A 17,589-nucleotide genomic window follows, 5' to 3' on the forward strand; every position below is an offset into this window, starting at 1 on the left:
ACCTCTGGCTGGAAAAGGGTTGGAAGCCCCTTCAGTTGCAATGAAAAACCAGATGCCCCCAGACAGGCGTGGGGCACAGTCTAAGAAATCGCTCTGCCTAGCGAGTCAGTCGTGTCTAAGCCACAGCATGTGATAACTTCTCTGCATCTCCGCCGTCTGAAATCGCTTGGGAGAGGACAGCCTGGTCCTCCACCAAGACTCGGGCAGCACTTCCGCAACCATATCCCATATCGAATGGGAAAAATGGCCCAAGAGGCATACAGTGTTGCCCGACTGCAATGCTAGGCCGGTAGGAGAAAATATATTTTTACCGAAGCTGCCCAGCCTTTTGGATTGCCTAGGTTGGGAGCGGAAGGGAACGCGCCACGAGAAGTGGATGCTTGAACCACCAAGCTTTGTGGAATGGGATAGGTGGAGAGACAAGCTGGGCTTGGTCCAGGTGCCCAGTAAAACATCTGTCAAGGTTTTGTTGAAAGGCAGCAGGAATTTTGAGGAAACCACACCAGGCTAGAGGACCTCCGACAAGATGTTAGTCTTGACTGCCAAGACCTCTGCAGCCCTACACACCACTATTACAAATGATGCTCCCTCCTCCGTAGCCAGCTTCGGGGGAGACAGCATGCCAGAATCTGGATGAGTGTCCAGGCCGTTGGCATCACCCATGGTCCTTATACCAGTCAAGGTCTTGATTGGGTTGAAGGATTTCTGAGGGATCCTGCTGCCCTTCCCAATCATGATAATCCATTCCTAACCCTTCAGAATAGGGCAGGTTGAAAAGCATGGAGCCGTACGACTTGGTCCTCACCAGTCTCTGCGCCGGTGGATGCCCGACTGGCTCAGTGTCATCTAGAATAATAAGGAAAGCGCCTCCGGTGAAGCAGAGGGCCTCGACGTCGGGTGCAGTGCCGGGGAAGGTCGTAGAGGTATGACCGGCGCCAGATCCAGGGACAGATCCAAGAGGAGGCTGTAGCCAGAGGCACAGAACCCATGGGATCTCCTTTAGCTGAGCCTATGGGGCACGAAGGCGTGCCGGCAGGATCAGGCCGCCCAAAAATGGCACACATGGAGTCAAAATTATTTTCATTGGGCCGGGGTAGCTACCGGCCCCGTAAAGGGAGGGTAACAGAGCCAACCCAGGCACCAGTTCTGGGGAGTAAGGCCTCGAATGCATAGGCTCCCCCGTCTCGTGACGGAGCGAAGTCGAAGCACTGTACCACTTCTTGTGCTTTTTATGACGCTTCTGACCTGACCACGATGACTAAGGAAGAAGACTTCGAACCCCCGGAGCGGTGCTCGGAAACTTCCTCTTGACCGGGAGCGAGATAGACGAGGCAACCTCTGAGGCGCCGTATGCTGGGCCACAATTAGCTTTAGGGAACACTCTTTCAAAGCCTTCAGCGCCATGGCCGACAATCGGAGCACAACTTTGCATCGTGGTTGCGCTCCAGGCACCAGAGATGCAGCAAATGGGGGTCCATGACTGACATGGCGCGGTGACAGACGCCGTATGGCTTGAACCTCGAGGTCTTTTTGGGCTTTCTATACACCATAAAGAACTCAACAAAAGTCTTAAAAATGTTGGTAGCTCTTGTAGATGGATCTGCGCTGGCTTGCACGGAAAGAAAAGAACTGATGTCAAAGCATTAGGGTGGCACTTATATAGACGACGCGGACCTCAAGATGATTAACCCAATACCTACAACGTAATGTAGAGTCGACCAACGCCACCTATCTGCAGGGGTACTGCTATAAAAAAATCTTCCAGATCCAGCCTGACGCCTGGAAGTTCAAGGATGAGAAATCTGCGTCTAGATGTCTATCAGATAATTGGATTGTCCAGGGTGTACATTTCCGTTTCTCTTTAGCCAACGTAACATTAAGCTCAACAAGAGTTAAGGGTAGAACAAAGTTAAGGTTCAAAAGGTGTTTGCTGTCACTGGGTGAAAGTAACAACCTTTTCGTGGGGCATTTTTGCTGGACAGCATCTTTGAGTGACAGAATTAAGTGCAAGGAGTTTCATGCGCTCTAAAAAGAAAGATATTAAAAAAGTGACAGACAATCTGGACATCTAAATAGGTACGCTGCAGTTTAACAGTGTGTCGAATACCCTTGTTGAGGTGAAGATTGCTTTGGATAAAAGTTTTAATCATTTACTGAAGAGAAAAAGGAAAGATAAAATATTTGCGTGTTAGATGCTAATGTATGGATAAAAAGTAGGATTACAACTCTGCCTGTGTAGGAAGTGTTTCGATGCGTGCAAGGCAAGATTACTTCAAACTGTTTTGCAGCAAGCATACAGCTGTGCATAAGCAGGGAATAGGAAAAAAAATGAACACGTATTGGGGAAACTTGGGCACCCTTGGGGAAACCTACCATCTCGGCAATGGTCTGTATTATTAATTGCAAAGATCATTGAAAACACTGCATAAAATGTGCCCAGAGGTGAAGAAATCTATCCTTGAGGGGTGCAAACTGCCCTCTACAATAGCATATGGCCTGAGACCACACAGGGCAGCCCATCACAATGGGCATCACACATTCAATCACAGTATATGCTCGGAGACGTACATGTAGTATCTTGCAAAGGAGCATCCCTCAGATGGGCAATACACAAGCCATAGAGTATACTTAAAGAGCATACCCAGAAGCGACAGAGGCACAGTTAAAGAAATCAACAATATATGATGCCAGTTCCTATAAGCTTTGATGAGTTCATCACATGCAATGGATTAGCAACCACAGAAGGCCCAACAATTAGACATTCAGCCATATCGTAAGACTGAGGTGTTCACACGGCACAGACGCAACCCATAGGAATGGGCATTACAGTATCCACCATGGCATATTTTCTGGAAAGTCAACAAGAGCAATAGATAAGCAACTATTAAACAACCAGCCATAGTGTATGCCCGAGTAGCTTAGTGCAGCCCCTACCTCTAAAAGCATGTATTAATCTTGGGTGGTTGACATTCTAAAAACAAGAGCAGAGATACCACTACAAACCAAAGTAAGTCCAATATCGTTCAGCTTTCCTACTTCTGACGTACCCTGCCTCACTTGGTATAATAGGTAGGTCTGAAGCCAGATCGACCCGAATCTAGGACTACAGCCTCTAGAAAGTAGAAGAGATGTATTTCAGACTCTTTATGGTTCTAATGATCTCACGAGCACACTGCTTCTGGAACCAAATTGAAGCCTACACCCCTTATCAGATAGTACAACAAATGCCAAGTTACCGAATTCAGTCTGATGGCTAGGATATTTGATTCGGGAGGAATCTGCATGTAGAAGTACCCATCAGAAATTTGTCTCAATCCCGATATAGAATGGATTTCGGAAGGACATTCTACAGTAATATTGTTGCACTGTTCTCTATTTCTCATGGCAAGGGGGAAAGCAATGGCATTTTATAATCCAGTAAGAATTTGATTTGTGGTAATAATGCATGTTTACTGAACCCCAAGGTGTTTAGCCTGTCGCAATTTTGTATACTTAGGTCTAACACTTGGTATAACAAGGCTTGTCGTGAGTCTAATTGCAAGCTGAAATCTGCCATTAAAACTAAAAATCAGGCAGAAATCCGTCTTGCTAGGAAGCACTACAGTTTGGCCAAAGTTCAGGCCAAAAAAGATCGGGACAATGCTCATTGGGATGATCTCTTGGCTGCCAGTAAAAAAAGGAACCGGACTCAGTTTTGGCAAATTGTGAAATGGGGCAATTCTCCGTGTTCACAGACCCCCTCAAATTATGTTCTCCCTGACATCTGGGTGTTTCATTTCGAACGCCAGTTCTCAGATCCGAACCTGAAGGAAGCGATCGCTTTACCATCTCCCCAGGTAACGTTCCCTCTTTCGAACTTCGAATTTGACTGTAAAGAGGTTGAGTTGGCTCTTTCTAGGGTCCCTAGCGGAAAGGCCCCAGGCATAGATTGTGTCCCAGCTGACCTTTTCAAATTCGATCTTGGAAATTGGGTACCATACATCGCGCTTATGGCAACCGCTATAGCTAAGGGGGCCGCCATTCCAGAATCCTGGATGGGTGCTGAAATCCTGCCCATCTTTAAGAAGGGTGATCGATCCTGTCCAGGGAACTACCGCCCGATTAGCTTAATTGACTCGGTCCAAAAAATTACAGCTAGGATGATCCTGGCAAGAATCCGGATATGGATTGAGCAGGAGAATACCATATCGCCCCTGCAGGCCGGGTTCAGACCTTGCACTAGCACGATCGACCAGGCGTTCAAATTCCAACTGATCGTCTGGAAAACGGTTTACCTTTGCGGCGGTACTCTGTACGCCGCTTTTGTTGACCTTCGGTCAGCTTTTGACTTAGTCAATAGGACTAAACTTTGGGCGGTTTTAGCTGAGTTAGGGATGCCTGCTGATCTCCTTCATTTAGTTACCAGGTTGCACGAAAACAACTTCGCCCAAGTACGTTGGGGGAATCAAGGTCAGGTTACTGATAGGTTTAAAGTTAACAGGGGTGTCAGGCAAGGATGCGTCCTGGCGCCGACACTGTTTCTGTTATTCATTAACAGTGTTAAGTATTTTTCATCTACGCCCACGGACGCCCCCATGCTGGGAGGTACTAAAATTCCACTCCTCATGTTTGCCGACGACACCCTTCTTCTATCACAGACTTTGTCCGGCTTACAGGTAGCTTTGGATGTTTTCACTAACTTCTGCTCTGATTTCGATCTGTCAGTCAATGTTTCGAAAACCAAATATATGGTTTTTAGTAAAGGGAAATGCAAAACTGGCAATGTGACCATGAATAAGGACACTTGAATGTGCCCAAGTCATGACTTACTTAGGGGTTGTTTTAGAAAACAAGCTGAACTGGAAACCTCAAATTGATGTTTTATCCCTTAAATTTGCTCAACTATCGGGGTGTTTGGTAAAAGAACAAAAACAATCCAAGATGAAATCAATTGGTCCTGCCATCAAAATTTATAATGCCAGGATTAACTCAGCAATCCTCTATGGTGCTGAACTTTGGGGTTTTTCAGATCTTTCCCCACTGGTCAAGGCCCAATATAAATTCTTTAGGCTTCTTACGGGTCTTCCATGCTCCACCCCAGTGAAACCGTTATTGCTTGACCTTGGCTGTCATTCTTTTGATGACATCGCCAGGTTTAAACCATTGGCCTTTTGGAGGAGACTATGGACGGTCCCCGAACTAGGGCCCTATGCTAAGGCTTTCCTGGACGTCCGTGCTATTTTGGGTGCTGGCAATATCCAGTGGTTTAAACAAGTCAGCTCACTATTGGAGTCCATGGGTCTGAGTACTGATCCAGTTTCTAACACTTTCCCCCCCAAAAAAGTTTTTAAAAACCTTTATTGGTCAATGGTCAACCAAAAACAACTAACCTTAGCCCCAGTGGAGTCTGTCTGGCAGGTTTCTTGTGGAGAAAAATGTTCCTCTCTTAGAAGCCTATTGGGACACTATCACTAGACCCCTCGATAGGAAACTGTATCATCAAGTGAGGGTCGGTAGCCTACCCACACACTTTTACCAAAAAATGGAAGGGTGTTACCTCTGATTCTTGTCGTTGGTGTATAGAGTGTCCAGAAACTGTGGGTCACATTTTTTGTTTGCCCGGCATATGCAGCCCCTAGATCCAAATGGCTCAAACCCCTTTGTCGTAATTTGGGTACTAGACAAGGGCTTGAGGCACTCAACATTCTAACATTTGACACCAGTGAATGTATTGTTGTGGCAGTGGCCAAATTTTTAGGTTGGGCCTGGATTATTAGAAATAGGAGGTATTAGTTTTTAGGTTTGTGGTCATCTTTATTTTTAGCTGATCTGTGTTAGACATTTTATCTTTTACCAATTCTTAATCTTGTATGTAATGTTCATTTTGTAAATGTCTTTTTATGATGAAAATGATCGATAATAAAGACTAATGAAATGTGTATACCTATATACAACCAAGCTGCTGAACCCTTTTCTCTTCTTAGGTACCCTGCCTCACTTTCATGTCTGGCATGGTGAAGCAAGAATACTCAATCAAACTAGCGTAGAGTCAGGGAGTGAGTTTGTTGTAGCTTTATCAAGGTCTTTTTGCTCTTTTTCCTGTGAAAAGGCAAACATCTGCTAACACCACTTTATAAAGTTTTGGTTTGTCACATATATTCTCCTTCGACTGCATAGGTGAAGAATATGCTTAAATGAGGAACATTTGGGGAGGTATTACCATTAGAGGCTCAACTTCTTGGTGAGGTAACTCTTTTACAATATCACTGTTTGCTTGTTTTGCACAATATATGAATTTTAAACTTCAAGCAGGCTGTAGCCTAATTTCTATCTTCGTTTTGGAACCGCCTACGGTGGAGCGAGCAAGAACAGAATCAGGAGTCTCAACTATCCGTAAAGGTAAGGGAGACATTCTTCCAGGTGTGGAGTGCAGTCCAGCACTCTACCCTCGGGAACGCCTGCTTGCCTTGCGAGCCAAAGTGCCTTGTGTTGATCACAACTGGCACCCCGACACCCCCCAAATGCAGTGCAACAAGTGTGGGTTCAGAGCCAAGGCGGACTAGGCTTCTCTTGAAACCTCCAGTTCTACAAACATTAATATTTATAGCCTTAACTGTAGGTCTCTCGTAAAACATCATGAAGAAATCTTTGATCTTCAGGATTCCACACCGGATATACATTTTTTTCTAACAGAAACTTGGTTAACCAATGACTGTGGCAATTCCTGCCCTGGCCCTCCCTATAGGCTACTCTATGCTCGCACAAAATAGACCTTGCAGCAGGGAAGGTGGTTTAGCAGTGATGTTTAAATCTGCTTTTTCCTGCACTCTCTACCCCCCAGGTTATCCCGGATTGCGAATGTGCCCAGTTTAAAACTATTATATCACACAATTTCACTTTTACTGGGCTTCTCATTTACCGCCTCCAGGGCCAGCTAGGGCCTTTAGGAAGCCCTAGCTCACACCACATCTACTCTTGCACGAGAGACAGCGAACTTTAGCATTATAGGAGATCATAATTTACATCTGGAACGCCTAGACTCCCAGGAGATTACCAACTTTCTGGAAGACATGGATGCCTGTCAACTAACTCAACTAGTGGAGGGCCCATCACATCTCGCAGGCCACCTATTGGATCCAGTATTTTCCAATATCCGTTCTCTCAAAGTCCACGTCCCCCCTCCCACTAACTGGATGGATCATTTTCTTATCCATATGTGCCTCGGTCTAGCTGGTGCTCCTCTGCTGACTTCTCATCCGCCTTCTATGAAACGTCCCTGGCACAAACTGGACGCACTTAGCTTTGTGTCCAATCTAAAATCATCCCGCCCGACTGGCCCAGTGACTTGGAGGAAGCTGATGGAGCCTTCAGGAGTTGTATTAACAATTCACTCGACCACTGTATCTCTAAGAAACTGACAAGCGCCAAGCACACACAATCGCACGCCTGGTATAACGAGACCTTAGTGATAGAAGAAAAACACTATAAAACTCTGGAACGTACATGGAGGCGTACCTACGACCCCATTGCTAAAAAGATCTACAGGCAGGCTATTAAAGCCTACCACAAACTTGTACAAAAGTCTAAAGCCACATTCTACACTAATTTGATCATATCGAGTCCTAATCCCTCCAAAACCATTTTCTCTCGTATAAATGACATGACAAAACCCCCGGTAGGAACGAATAATATCATATCTACCAACCTGCATTGCGAATCTGGTACGCTATTTCATCAATAAAGTTAAGGGCATTTATAATACACTACTCCAGAAGGGCCGCCTCTAAATCGTGGCCGTCTAACTGCTCACTTGATCTCCCCTACTCTCTACAAGACTTACCATTTATGTCCTTTAAAGACCTGGAAACTCTGGCAACAAAGGTGAAATCAGGCTCCCCTGATGATCCAGTAAAACCGGACACCTTTAGGAAATTCCAGGACTGTATTTTGACTGAGGGTAGGGAATTGATCATTAGATCGCTCCAGTCGTCAGTAATTCCCAAATCTTGGAAACATGCCAAGGTTGTTCCCTTGCTGAAAAAAACAGCACTGGATGCATCTTTGCCGGAGAATTTCAAGCCAATTTCTCTGCTTCCTTACTTGGCCAAGGTTATAGAATCCCATGTTAATATCATCCTGACCAAGTATTTTGAAGCCAATGAGATTTTGGACAGGTCTCAAAACTGGTTCCGGCCTAAGCATAGTACGGAATCCGCCCTTTTGGCAGTTACAGAGCAGCGGATGGCATTGCTGGACGTGGGTAACACCTCGGTACTGATCTTACTCAATCTGAGTGCGGCCTTCGACACTGTCTCCCATGAGATTTTGAACCAACGACTCGGGGAGATCCGGTCAGTGGTAAGGCCTGGGCAGCGTCTTTTCTATCCGATCGCTCCTTTCAGATCCACGCCCCTCCCTACCTGTCCAGTACCTATCCCCTCAGCAGTGGTGTCCCCAAAGGTTCTGCTCTGAGCCCCACGTTGTTTAACGTGTACGTCCGCCCTCTAGCCCAAAGCCTGGAAAATCAATATATCATACGCTGATGACACGCAATTGATATTCACTTTCACCAATAACCCAGCCCAAGACAACTGAAATTCCACGAAGATGTTCTGGCCATCTCAGAGTGGATGGCGGATAACTATCTTCAACTTGACTCCTCAAAAACTGAGGTGCTTTTGGTATGCCGGGATACCCATAAATGGGACTACCAGTGGTGGCCTGCTGCACTGGACACTCCTACCCAACCGAAAAGCGCAGTTAAGAATCTGGGGGTCCTGATGGCCAATTCGTTTTTCGAGCTTCACACCAAAAAAGTGGCAGGTACATGCTTTGGCCACCTACGTGGTCTGAAACCAATCCTGGGTTTTTTTTACGCTGCCACCAGACAAGTGATTATTCAATTGGTGGTTCTGTCACGTATCGACTACTGTAACGGACTGCTACTTGGCGTAAATAAAACTGTCCCGAAGAGACTTCAAAGGGAACAGAATGCGGCTGCCTGCATTCCTTTCGCCCTCCCTAAGCACTGTCATACCTCCCATCTCCTGTACCGTATACACTGGCTGCCTATCGAACAGAGAATTCAGTTCAAAACTCTCTGCACCACCCATGAGATCTTACACTGCCAGGGCCCCCAGATATTGCAGGGGCTCTGTACACTATGTCCCAATGCAAGCACTGCGCTCCGCAGACCTGCATGTGGCCTGCACTCCTAGGGTGCGCAGGAGCAGAGCTCTTTTAGTTCCTGGGCCACAGCCCTTTAGAACTCTATTCCACTCACGGCACACAGCACACAAGATCACTGGGCATTTAGAAAACAGATCAAAACTTGTCTGTTTTCATCCATCTAGCGCACGATGTGTGTGCATGCTGCACTCTTGTTTCCTGGGCTTTTAGAAACAGAACTATACCTGGCTGTCTTTCCATCTGGCAAGCATCACTTTCCCTGGTCAACCGTCCTCTAGCGCTGGGACGCCCCGATGTTGGTCAGACAGCATTCAGGCAGCTCAACCGAACATGGAGAAACCCCCCCCCCAAAAAAAAGCTAATTCTTCTGCCGTTGTGCTTATTCATATGGGTGTTTAAAGGTGCATAGGTGATGCCTTAGTAGAAGGCGATGGGTTGAAACTGGGGTGAAGAGAGGTAGATACAGCAGGAGTCCACTTAAATGTAGGAATGCACTACATGTTATACAGCAAATGGAATCTAGTGTAGAGCGGAAAGGGGATGATAGGAAGTAGTACCGGGAACCTAGTGCAGACGCTAGAAGGATGAATGTGTGCATGAAATGACAGCCACAGCGTATCCATTTTGCAGTATTAACTGGAGATAAGATGAAAGCAAGGGGGCAGCGTGTGTGTAAGTGAAGTCTACTTTCATTCTGTCCGCCACAAGAACAGTTAGAAGAAATAACTGCGAAGTCCCTCTAGTTCCGGTTCATTTTATTTAGAACAATTAAGCAATTTGAGAAGACAATTCCAAGACTATGAATAAAATATATAGAAAATGATGGCCAACACTTTTGATTTGGTAGGGTGAAACAAACGAACAGAAGCATGAATCACAGGTCTGCAGAATAAGCAGACCCATGAGGCTTCAATATAGTTGTGCCTCTTGAGGGACAGGGCTAGGATACCTACTGTCCCACCTCCGTTCTATTTCCACAAGGACGACAGGAAGGAAGGCTATTTTAGAGGTTTTAAGTTTCCAAAGCCAGAGAGGGATACCAGGGGCGCACACTCGACAGACCCTGGGGAAATGGGTTATAGCTGGCTAACCAGCCAGCAAGAAGGGCACAAAGGAACGACACAAGCAGGTGCAGCGAGAGAAGACGCAAGGCTCATTCCACCACTCCTGCTCAAGTCCACTTAGTTTCTATTAGACAATGAACCAGCTGGTCCCATAGTCTAACCATCAGAGATGGTTTGAGAAGTACTGTAAGATGTATAGCTAGCGACCTACACAGAAAGATCATGAAGACTGACCTACTGCACCTTCCAGTGATACCAATAACTACTACTCCGACTCCCTTGCTCTGATCCGGAAGCAGAGTCCATATCCCCTGCTCTTCACCTGATTTGATTAACAATCAGTTTCCCAGTATTTGTGAAAACCCCTCGAAATTCAACATCTCTACTGGTTGTTTGAAATATATCAAATTAATTGGGCAGATGCGAACCAGTTTTTTGGACTGGTGGCGTTGAGCGTAGTTAAAGACAGATTGAAAACAGTGGTTGACCACTGATCATGTCACTAGCACCAGCAAAAGCTAGATTGCCAAATGCCATAATGGATGTGTGCCCAGTCAAAACAGAATGGGCAAAGATTTCTAGCTGTAACTAGAACAATGGAGAATCCATTACAGATTACCTAGACAGGCCAAAGGGTGTTTAATCTGTCCCTCTGAACTTGATAGGAAGTGTGTGTGTGGGGGGGGGGGGGGGAAGGGGGCTGACTTTCTGCAGAGATGGTTACAGGATATGCAGAACCGGTTATACACAGCTTCTGTAATGGATGGGAGAGTAGAAACCTAGCAGAGGGAGAGTGGCAAATCAATGTCTGGCTGTGCAGAATAACTCCTGGACATGTCCACGGATTCAGTTTTAATCTACAATACAAGGGTTCCCACCTATATTACTGAACATGTTACATTAGGCACCATAACAAACAACTTTTTATGGAGGCCTATATCACCTGCTAACTTGTTGGGTAGAGATTTATTATGTTAATTGAATTGCACAGCATTTTATACCAGTGACAGTGTTCTTTAACTTTCCAAAACTAGAGAGGATTATATTTCTTAGTATTTAAACATCTGTTCGTCACATGTAGTGCTTTAGGTTCATACGCTTTGAATAATCTTGCCATCTAGTGTTGGGCTCGGAGTACTGACATTTGTTTCTCTTTATCCTCCTTAGTTAGATCATTTTCCACACAGCAGATGAGAGTTGGTATGAACTAGTGAGTAGGATAGGCTAGTTTCTGTGTGTAGTGTAAATAATATGCAAGCTCAAGGTATCTTTAGCAAACACTAGCTTTTGATGACACGTGAATCTACAGCACTACGTGCAATAAACAGATGACCACAGGATTAAGCATTACAATCCTTTTGTAGCCTGTGTGGCTGTAGATACAAATTCTCACAATCCACTGTAAAACAGTACTCCTCTAAGTGGTGCCTAGCCAGTGCGTGGAGCACGGGTCTGATACAAAGTCCCAAAGACACTTTGCTCTACTGTAGCCTGTTGCTTTGCCAGACGGTCAAGATAGAAATGCTTTGTGAAGGTGTGTAGAATAGACCACGTGGCATGGAAACTTTACAGATGTCAGCTATAAGTATGTTCTCAAGAAAGGCCACAGAGGAGCCGTTTGCGGGTGGTGTGAGGTCTTGGGAGGGCAATTAGGGTTCTGTTGACTTGAAGGAAACACGTTCTGACCTGACGTTTTTAACCTTCCACCTGGCTACACTTGCCTTAGATATGGAATGACCTTTATGAGGCTGAGCAAAGGCAACAAAATGCTGCTGTGTTTTACAGTAGCATTTGGTCCTATCTATGTAATACATGTGTATGAAGTGCTCGCTCTGTTACCAGGTCAGGCTGGAGGAAAGATGACCAGGAGCCTCAATTGTCTGTTGAAGGGGGAAATGGAAGACCATCTTAGGCAGGGCCTTGGGAGTTGGTTCTAAGGACAATCCTATCGTTTTGCACGGGAGCTCCTGGGGTTTGGGATTACCCTTTTTGGTATTAATGAACAAGTTACTTACCTTCAGTAACTATACATCTGTAAGAAACATTAGTTAGTGATAGATTCCTTACCTTAGAATTACCCCCAGGCGTCAGACTGGATCCGGAAAGTTTATCAGCAGTACCCCTGCGCGTCGGAAGGTGGCGTCGTGCGGCTCCGCGTCCGTCGTTGGCGTCGTGGTCGCCAAGATGACATTGCGGCAGCTAATTAGACGCCGCCCTCGCGCGCTGACATCAGTTCTGTACACGACTCTCCGAGCCAGGTACGCAGAGCCATGCACAGACCACTGGTGCATTGAAACTAGGGCCCTGAAAGGGATGACCTTAACCCTAGAAATCAGTTCGCAGAACGGCGAGGATGGGTGGGGCGGTAAGGAATTTAACACTAACTAATGTTTCTTACAGATATATTGTTACCGAAGGTAAGTAACTTGTTCATCTGAAAGAAACACGTAGTGATATATTCCTTACCTTAGAATAGATACCCCAGCAATACCAACCCCGGTGGTGGGTCTGTGAACCAAGATCACACCAGAAAGTCCCAGAGAACAGAATGGCCAAAGAAGCCGTCTCTCCGGACTTGGCTGTCCAGGCAATAGTGCTTAGTAAAGGTGTGCAGCGAGGCCCACGTAGCTGCCTGACAGATGTCTTGTAAGGGGACACCACGTCCCAATGCCGTAGTGGCAGTCGTCGCCCTGGTGGAATGGGCGTGCAGCCCCACCGGAAGCTCTTTTTTAGCCAGAGAATAACAGGCTTTAATACACAAGACGACCCATCGGGAGATAGTCCGCTTGTGTACAGCCCGACCTTTCTTGGCGCCAACGTAGCCAACAAAGAGCTGGTCATCCACCTGGAACTGTTGTGTGCGATTCAGGTAAAATGAGAGCGCAAGATTTGGGTTCAGACGGTGGAGCCTCTCGACCGCTCTGGAAGGATGCGGAAAGAAGGTGGGCAAAGTGTTAGTCTGCCCGATGTGAAAGGCAGTGACAACCTTTAGCAAAAAGAAAGAACTTGTTCTGAACACAACCTTGTCCGGATGGACAGACAGAAAAGGAGGTTTGCAAGAAAGAGCCTGTAGCTCACGCACTCTCCTAGCAGAGGTGATGGAAACTAGGAAAGCAGTCTTCAAAGTTAACAGATGAAGAGGACAGTTTTGAAGAGGCTCAAAGGGAGCGCACATTAAATATGTGAGAACCAGGTTCAAGTCCCACTGTAGCATTTACGAAGGCAATAGGAGGAAAAAGATGAGTAATGCCTTTGAGGAATCTATTTACAACAGGGGACTTGAAAAGAGAGGGCTGATCAGGAAGCCCAAGAAAGGCTGAAATAGCAGAAATGTAGCCCTTGATAGTGCCCAGAGCAGAACCCTGATGGGCCAAAGAAAGAAGTAACAGAAGGAGGGAGGGGCGCCTGGCTGCCAGAATGACATCACAGACTTCAGGAGGCAAGTCGAAAGGAATCAACTGCTGCCGCTCAATCTTCACGCAAGGAGGTGGGGACTGGACAGGTTCGTGTGGAGGACCGTCCTTTGCTGCTGCGACAGAAGATCCTCTCGAAGAGGCAGTTAGATCGGGGAATCCATGCTCTTACAGAGTAGCTCGAGATACCAAACTCTTGGAGCCTAGTCCGGGGCCACAAGAATGACTTGGGCCCGGTCGCGCCTGAGCTTCAGCACTCTGGACAGAAGAGGTATAGGCAGAAAAGCGTACAACAGACCGCAACTCCACTTGTGACGAAAAGCGTCGCAGAGCGAGTGCCACCTTGGAAATTCCAATGCGCAGAAGTGATGACATTGTGCGTTCTCTTCGGTGACGAATAGATCTAACCAAGGCTCTCCCCACTGTTGAAAGAGACCTTGCGCCAAATCCAAGTGAAGACGCCATTCGTGATCCATCCTCCACCTGCGGCTGAGTTCAATCGCCCTGGCGTTCAAAGGACCTGCCAGGTGTTGAACCGTCAAAGAAATGCCTTGACGTTCCAGCCATGTCCAGAGGCGCAGAGCCTCATGACATAGGGTCCACGACCCCACCCTGCCCTGTTTGTTGCAGTACCACATGGCGTTGGTGTTGTCTGAACACCTGCACCACATTCCCCTAGACAGAGGAAGGAATGCCTTCAGTGCAAGAAGGATCGCCCGAAGCTCCAGACGGTTGATCTGGAGCCGGGACTCCTCCGGAGACCTGAGGCCTCTGATCTCCACCTCTCCCATGTGGCCGCCCCATCCCAGGAGGGACGCATCAGTCACCACTGTGTGCTCCGGTTGGGGAAGGGAGAGGCATCTGCCACTGACCCAAAGCTGATTCGTGAGCCACCACTGCAATTGTCATGCAGTGCCCTACGAGATCTGGACGTAGCCGGACAGGTTCCCCTGATGCTGCGCCCACTGGAACTTCAGGTCCCACTGCAGAGCCCGCATATGCCATCAGGCATGAGTGACCAGCAGGATGCAGGAGGCAATGAGGCCCAGCAGCCTCAGGGTCATCCTGACCGAAACACAGGATAGTGGATGAAAGATCAGAATCATAGCCTGAATATCCTGGACCCGCCGTTGGGGAGGATAGGACTGAAACAGCGTTGTATCCTGAACTGCTCCGATGAAGAGGAGCTTCTGAGAGGGAATCAGGTGCGACTACAGCACATTGATGGAGAACCCCAGCAATTGCAGTGTTTCGGCCGTAGTCTGGAGGTGGGAGACGACCGTCTGGTGCGAGCCCGCCTTTAACAGCCAGTCGTCGAGATAGGGGGAAGACTGGAACCCCATATCTGCGCAGATGAGCTGCGACCACCGCCATCACTTTCGTGAACACCCGAGGGGCGCTGGTAAGGCCAAAGGGGAGCACTGTAAACTGAAAGTGCTTGTGAAATACCGTGAACCGCAGGTAACGCCTGTGGGCCAGCAAGACGGGAATGTGGAAATATGCGTCCTGCAGGTCCAACACTACCATCCAGTCTCCCGGATCCAGGGCAGCAAGACCTGAGCCAGAGTTAGCATCTTGAACTTCTCCTCCCGGAGGAAGCGATTGACGTCCCCGAGGTCCAAGATAGGACACAGGCATTTGTCCTTCTTGGGCACCAGAAAGTAGTGGGAACAACCACCACATCCTACTTCTGGCCTAGGAACGCGCTCCATGGCCCCCACGGGGAGGTGATTGAGAATCCTGCCGCCCACTGGCGTTTGATGGGCCTGAAAAACCGGACTAGGAAGGTTTTGGGGCAGTGGTGGAAGTGGACTGACCCACCCGCTGGCCCCCTGACCGGCCTCTGCGGGTCGCACGTCCGCGGCCACCCTGAGACTGCTGCTGCGCCGGCCTGTGGTTCTGAAGCGAACGTGTTGGGGCACCCCTTCCGTGGCCACGAAAGGAGCGAAAAGCAGAATGCGGAGGAGGGCGCGTGGCAGAAAGGCCCAAGGACTTGGCCGTAGCCCGCGAGTCCTTAAAGCGCTCCAACGCACTATCTGCCTTGTTGCCAAAAAGGCGAATGCCATCAAAGGGCATGTGCATCAGGGTGTTCTGGACATCCCCCCGAAAAGCCAGTAGTCCTCAGCCAGGCTTGGCGGCAGAGCGCCACTGTCGTGGAAATCGCCCTGCCCAGTGAGTCGGCAGTGTCAAGGCCACATTGAATTGTGAACTTCGCTGCATCTCTCCCCTCAGCAATAGCCTGAGAGCGCACTGTCTGCGCCTCCTCCGGACACTGAGCCAGCACTTGTGCCACCATATCCCACACAGAGTGGGAATAACGGCCCAAGAGGCAGGTGGTGTTCACAGACCGCAGCCCTGACCTGGCAGAAGAAAAAAAATCTTCTTCCCAAACTGTTCCAGTCTCCTGGATTCCCTGTCCGGGGGTGCGGTAGGGAATGCGCTTTGGCATGTGAAGTCTTGGACAGCCAAGCTGTCAGGGGTGGAGTGTTGGGGGAGGAAAAGGGGGGGTCGCACGGGGCGGAGCGATGTCATCGGGCCACATTCCTATCCACAGGAGCCCCTGTGTTGGGCCTGGACCAGGTGCCCAAAAGAACATCAGAAAGTGCATCATTAAAAGGCAGCAAGGCTCTGCAGAGGTAGCCGCCGGCTGAACCACTTCTGTCAGGAGGTTAGTCCTGACGGCCACTGTAGGGAGGTGGAGAGCCTCGGCCGTCCTACCAAACAGCACTGCGTAACTTGCACCATCCTCCGTAGCCACGGTAGGAGGAGTTGGCATGCCAAGGTCAGGAGAGGTGTCAAGACCACTGGCATCCCCCAGCTCCTCTGCCCAGTCTGGGTGATACTCACATTGAGCTGTGAGAGGGTCCTCAGACCCCTCCCAGTCCTCCCCTTCCTCCGAAGGCTGATGTACAGGTCGAAAATAAGGAGGTTGGACATGGGGTAGAAAGGCCCCATCAGCGCAGAATAGGCATAGAGTGACGCAGTTCCGGGGCAGTGTACACATCAGGGCTGAAACCTAGGACGACGTCGTCCAGTGGCATGGGCGACGTCAGAGGTGGTGCCTGTGGGGTCGGCGGAGGTGTCACAATGTCAACCGGCGACGACCGTGATCCAGGCCTGGAGCCGCCGACAGTAAAGGGCTAGGACCCCCAGTCGGGGCCGAAGGCACGCCAGCAGGGCCCGAAGGCCCAAAGAGGCGGGCCATGGCTGACAGAATTACCTGCAGCTGGGCTGGAGTCGCCGGACCTGGGAAGGGCTGGTAGGCCGACAGCGACTGCGTAGGCTCCGCTGAAGCCACGGGGGATGCACCACCCGCGCCGCGAGAGGGGAAGTCAGAGAACAATGACGTTTCTTCGCCTTACCTGACCCCCGAGTGCGCAGACTTCGATCCCGATGAATGATGGTGATGGCTCTGCGACCGGTCCCTCGACCTCCCACGGGACCAGGACCTTGAGCAGCGCAGAGCCGTCTGCCGGACTTCAAGCAACTTCTTCGGTGCCATGGCCAGGCAGTCGGGGTACGACTTGGGGTCATGGTCGCGCCCCAGGCAGTAGAGAGACACGCAGTACGGGTCCGTCACAGACATCATGCCATGACAGTCCCCGCAAGACTTGAAGCCGGGCATCCCTACGACACCAGGAGTCGAACGACTCGAAAAACTGAGACAAAAAGGCCTTGAAAAACTCAGTCAAAAAATGACTGGGGGTACCGCTTTCTCCGGGTCTGCGCTTGCGCGGTTAAACATGACAACCTATTGTCCCTTCTGGGACAAAGGATGGGACTAGCTGGTCCCATGCTACAATGGTTTACCTCTTTTCTAAAAAAGAACCCAAAGAATCAAGATGAAGCAATCATTCTCTCAACCCTCCATGGTCATCCTAGGTGTTCCCCAGGGCTCAGCACCATCACCCATTTTTTAAATCTAGTCATGTAACCCCTGGCAA

The sequence above is a fragment of the Triturus cristatus genome, chromosome 12 (genome assembly GCF_964204655.1).
Source record: "Triturus cristatus chromosome 12, aTriCri1.1, whole genome shotgun sequence".
Classification (NCBI taxonomy): Eukaryota; Metazoa; Chordata; class Amphibia; order Caudata; family Salamandridae; genus Triturus; species Triturus cristatus.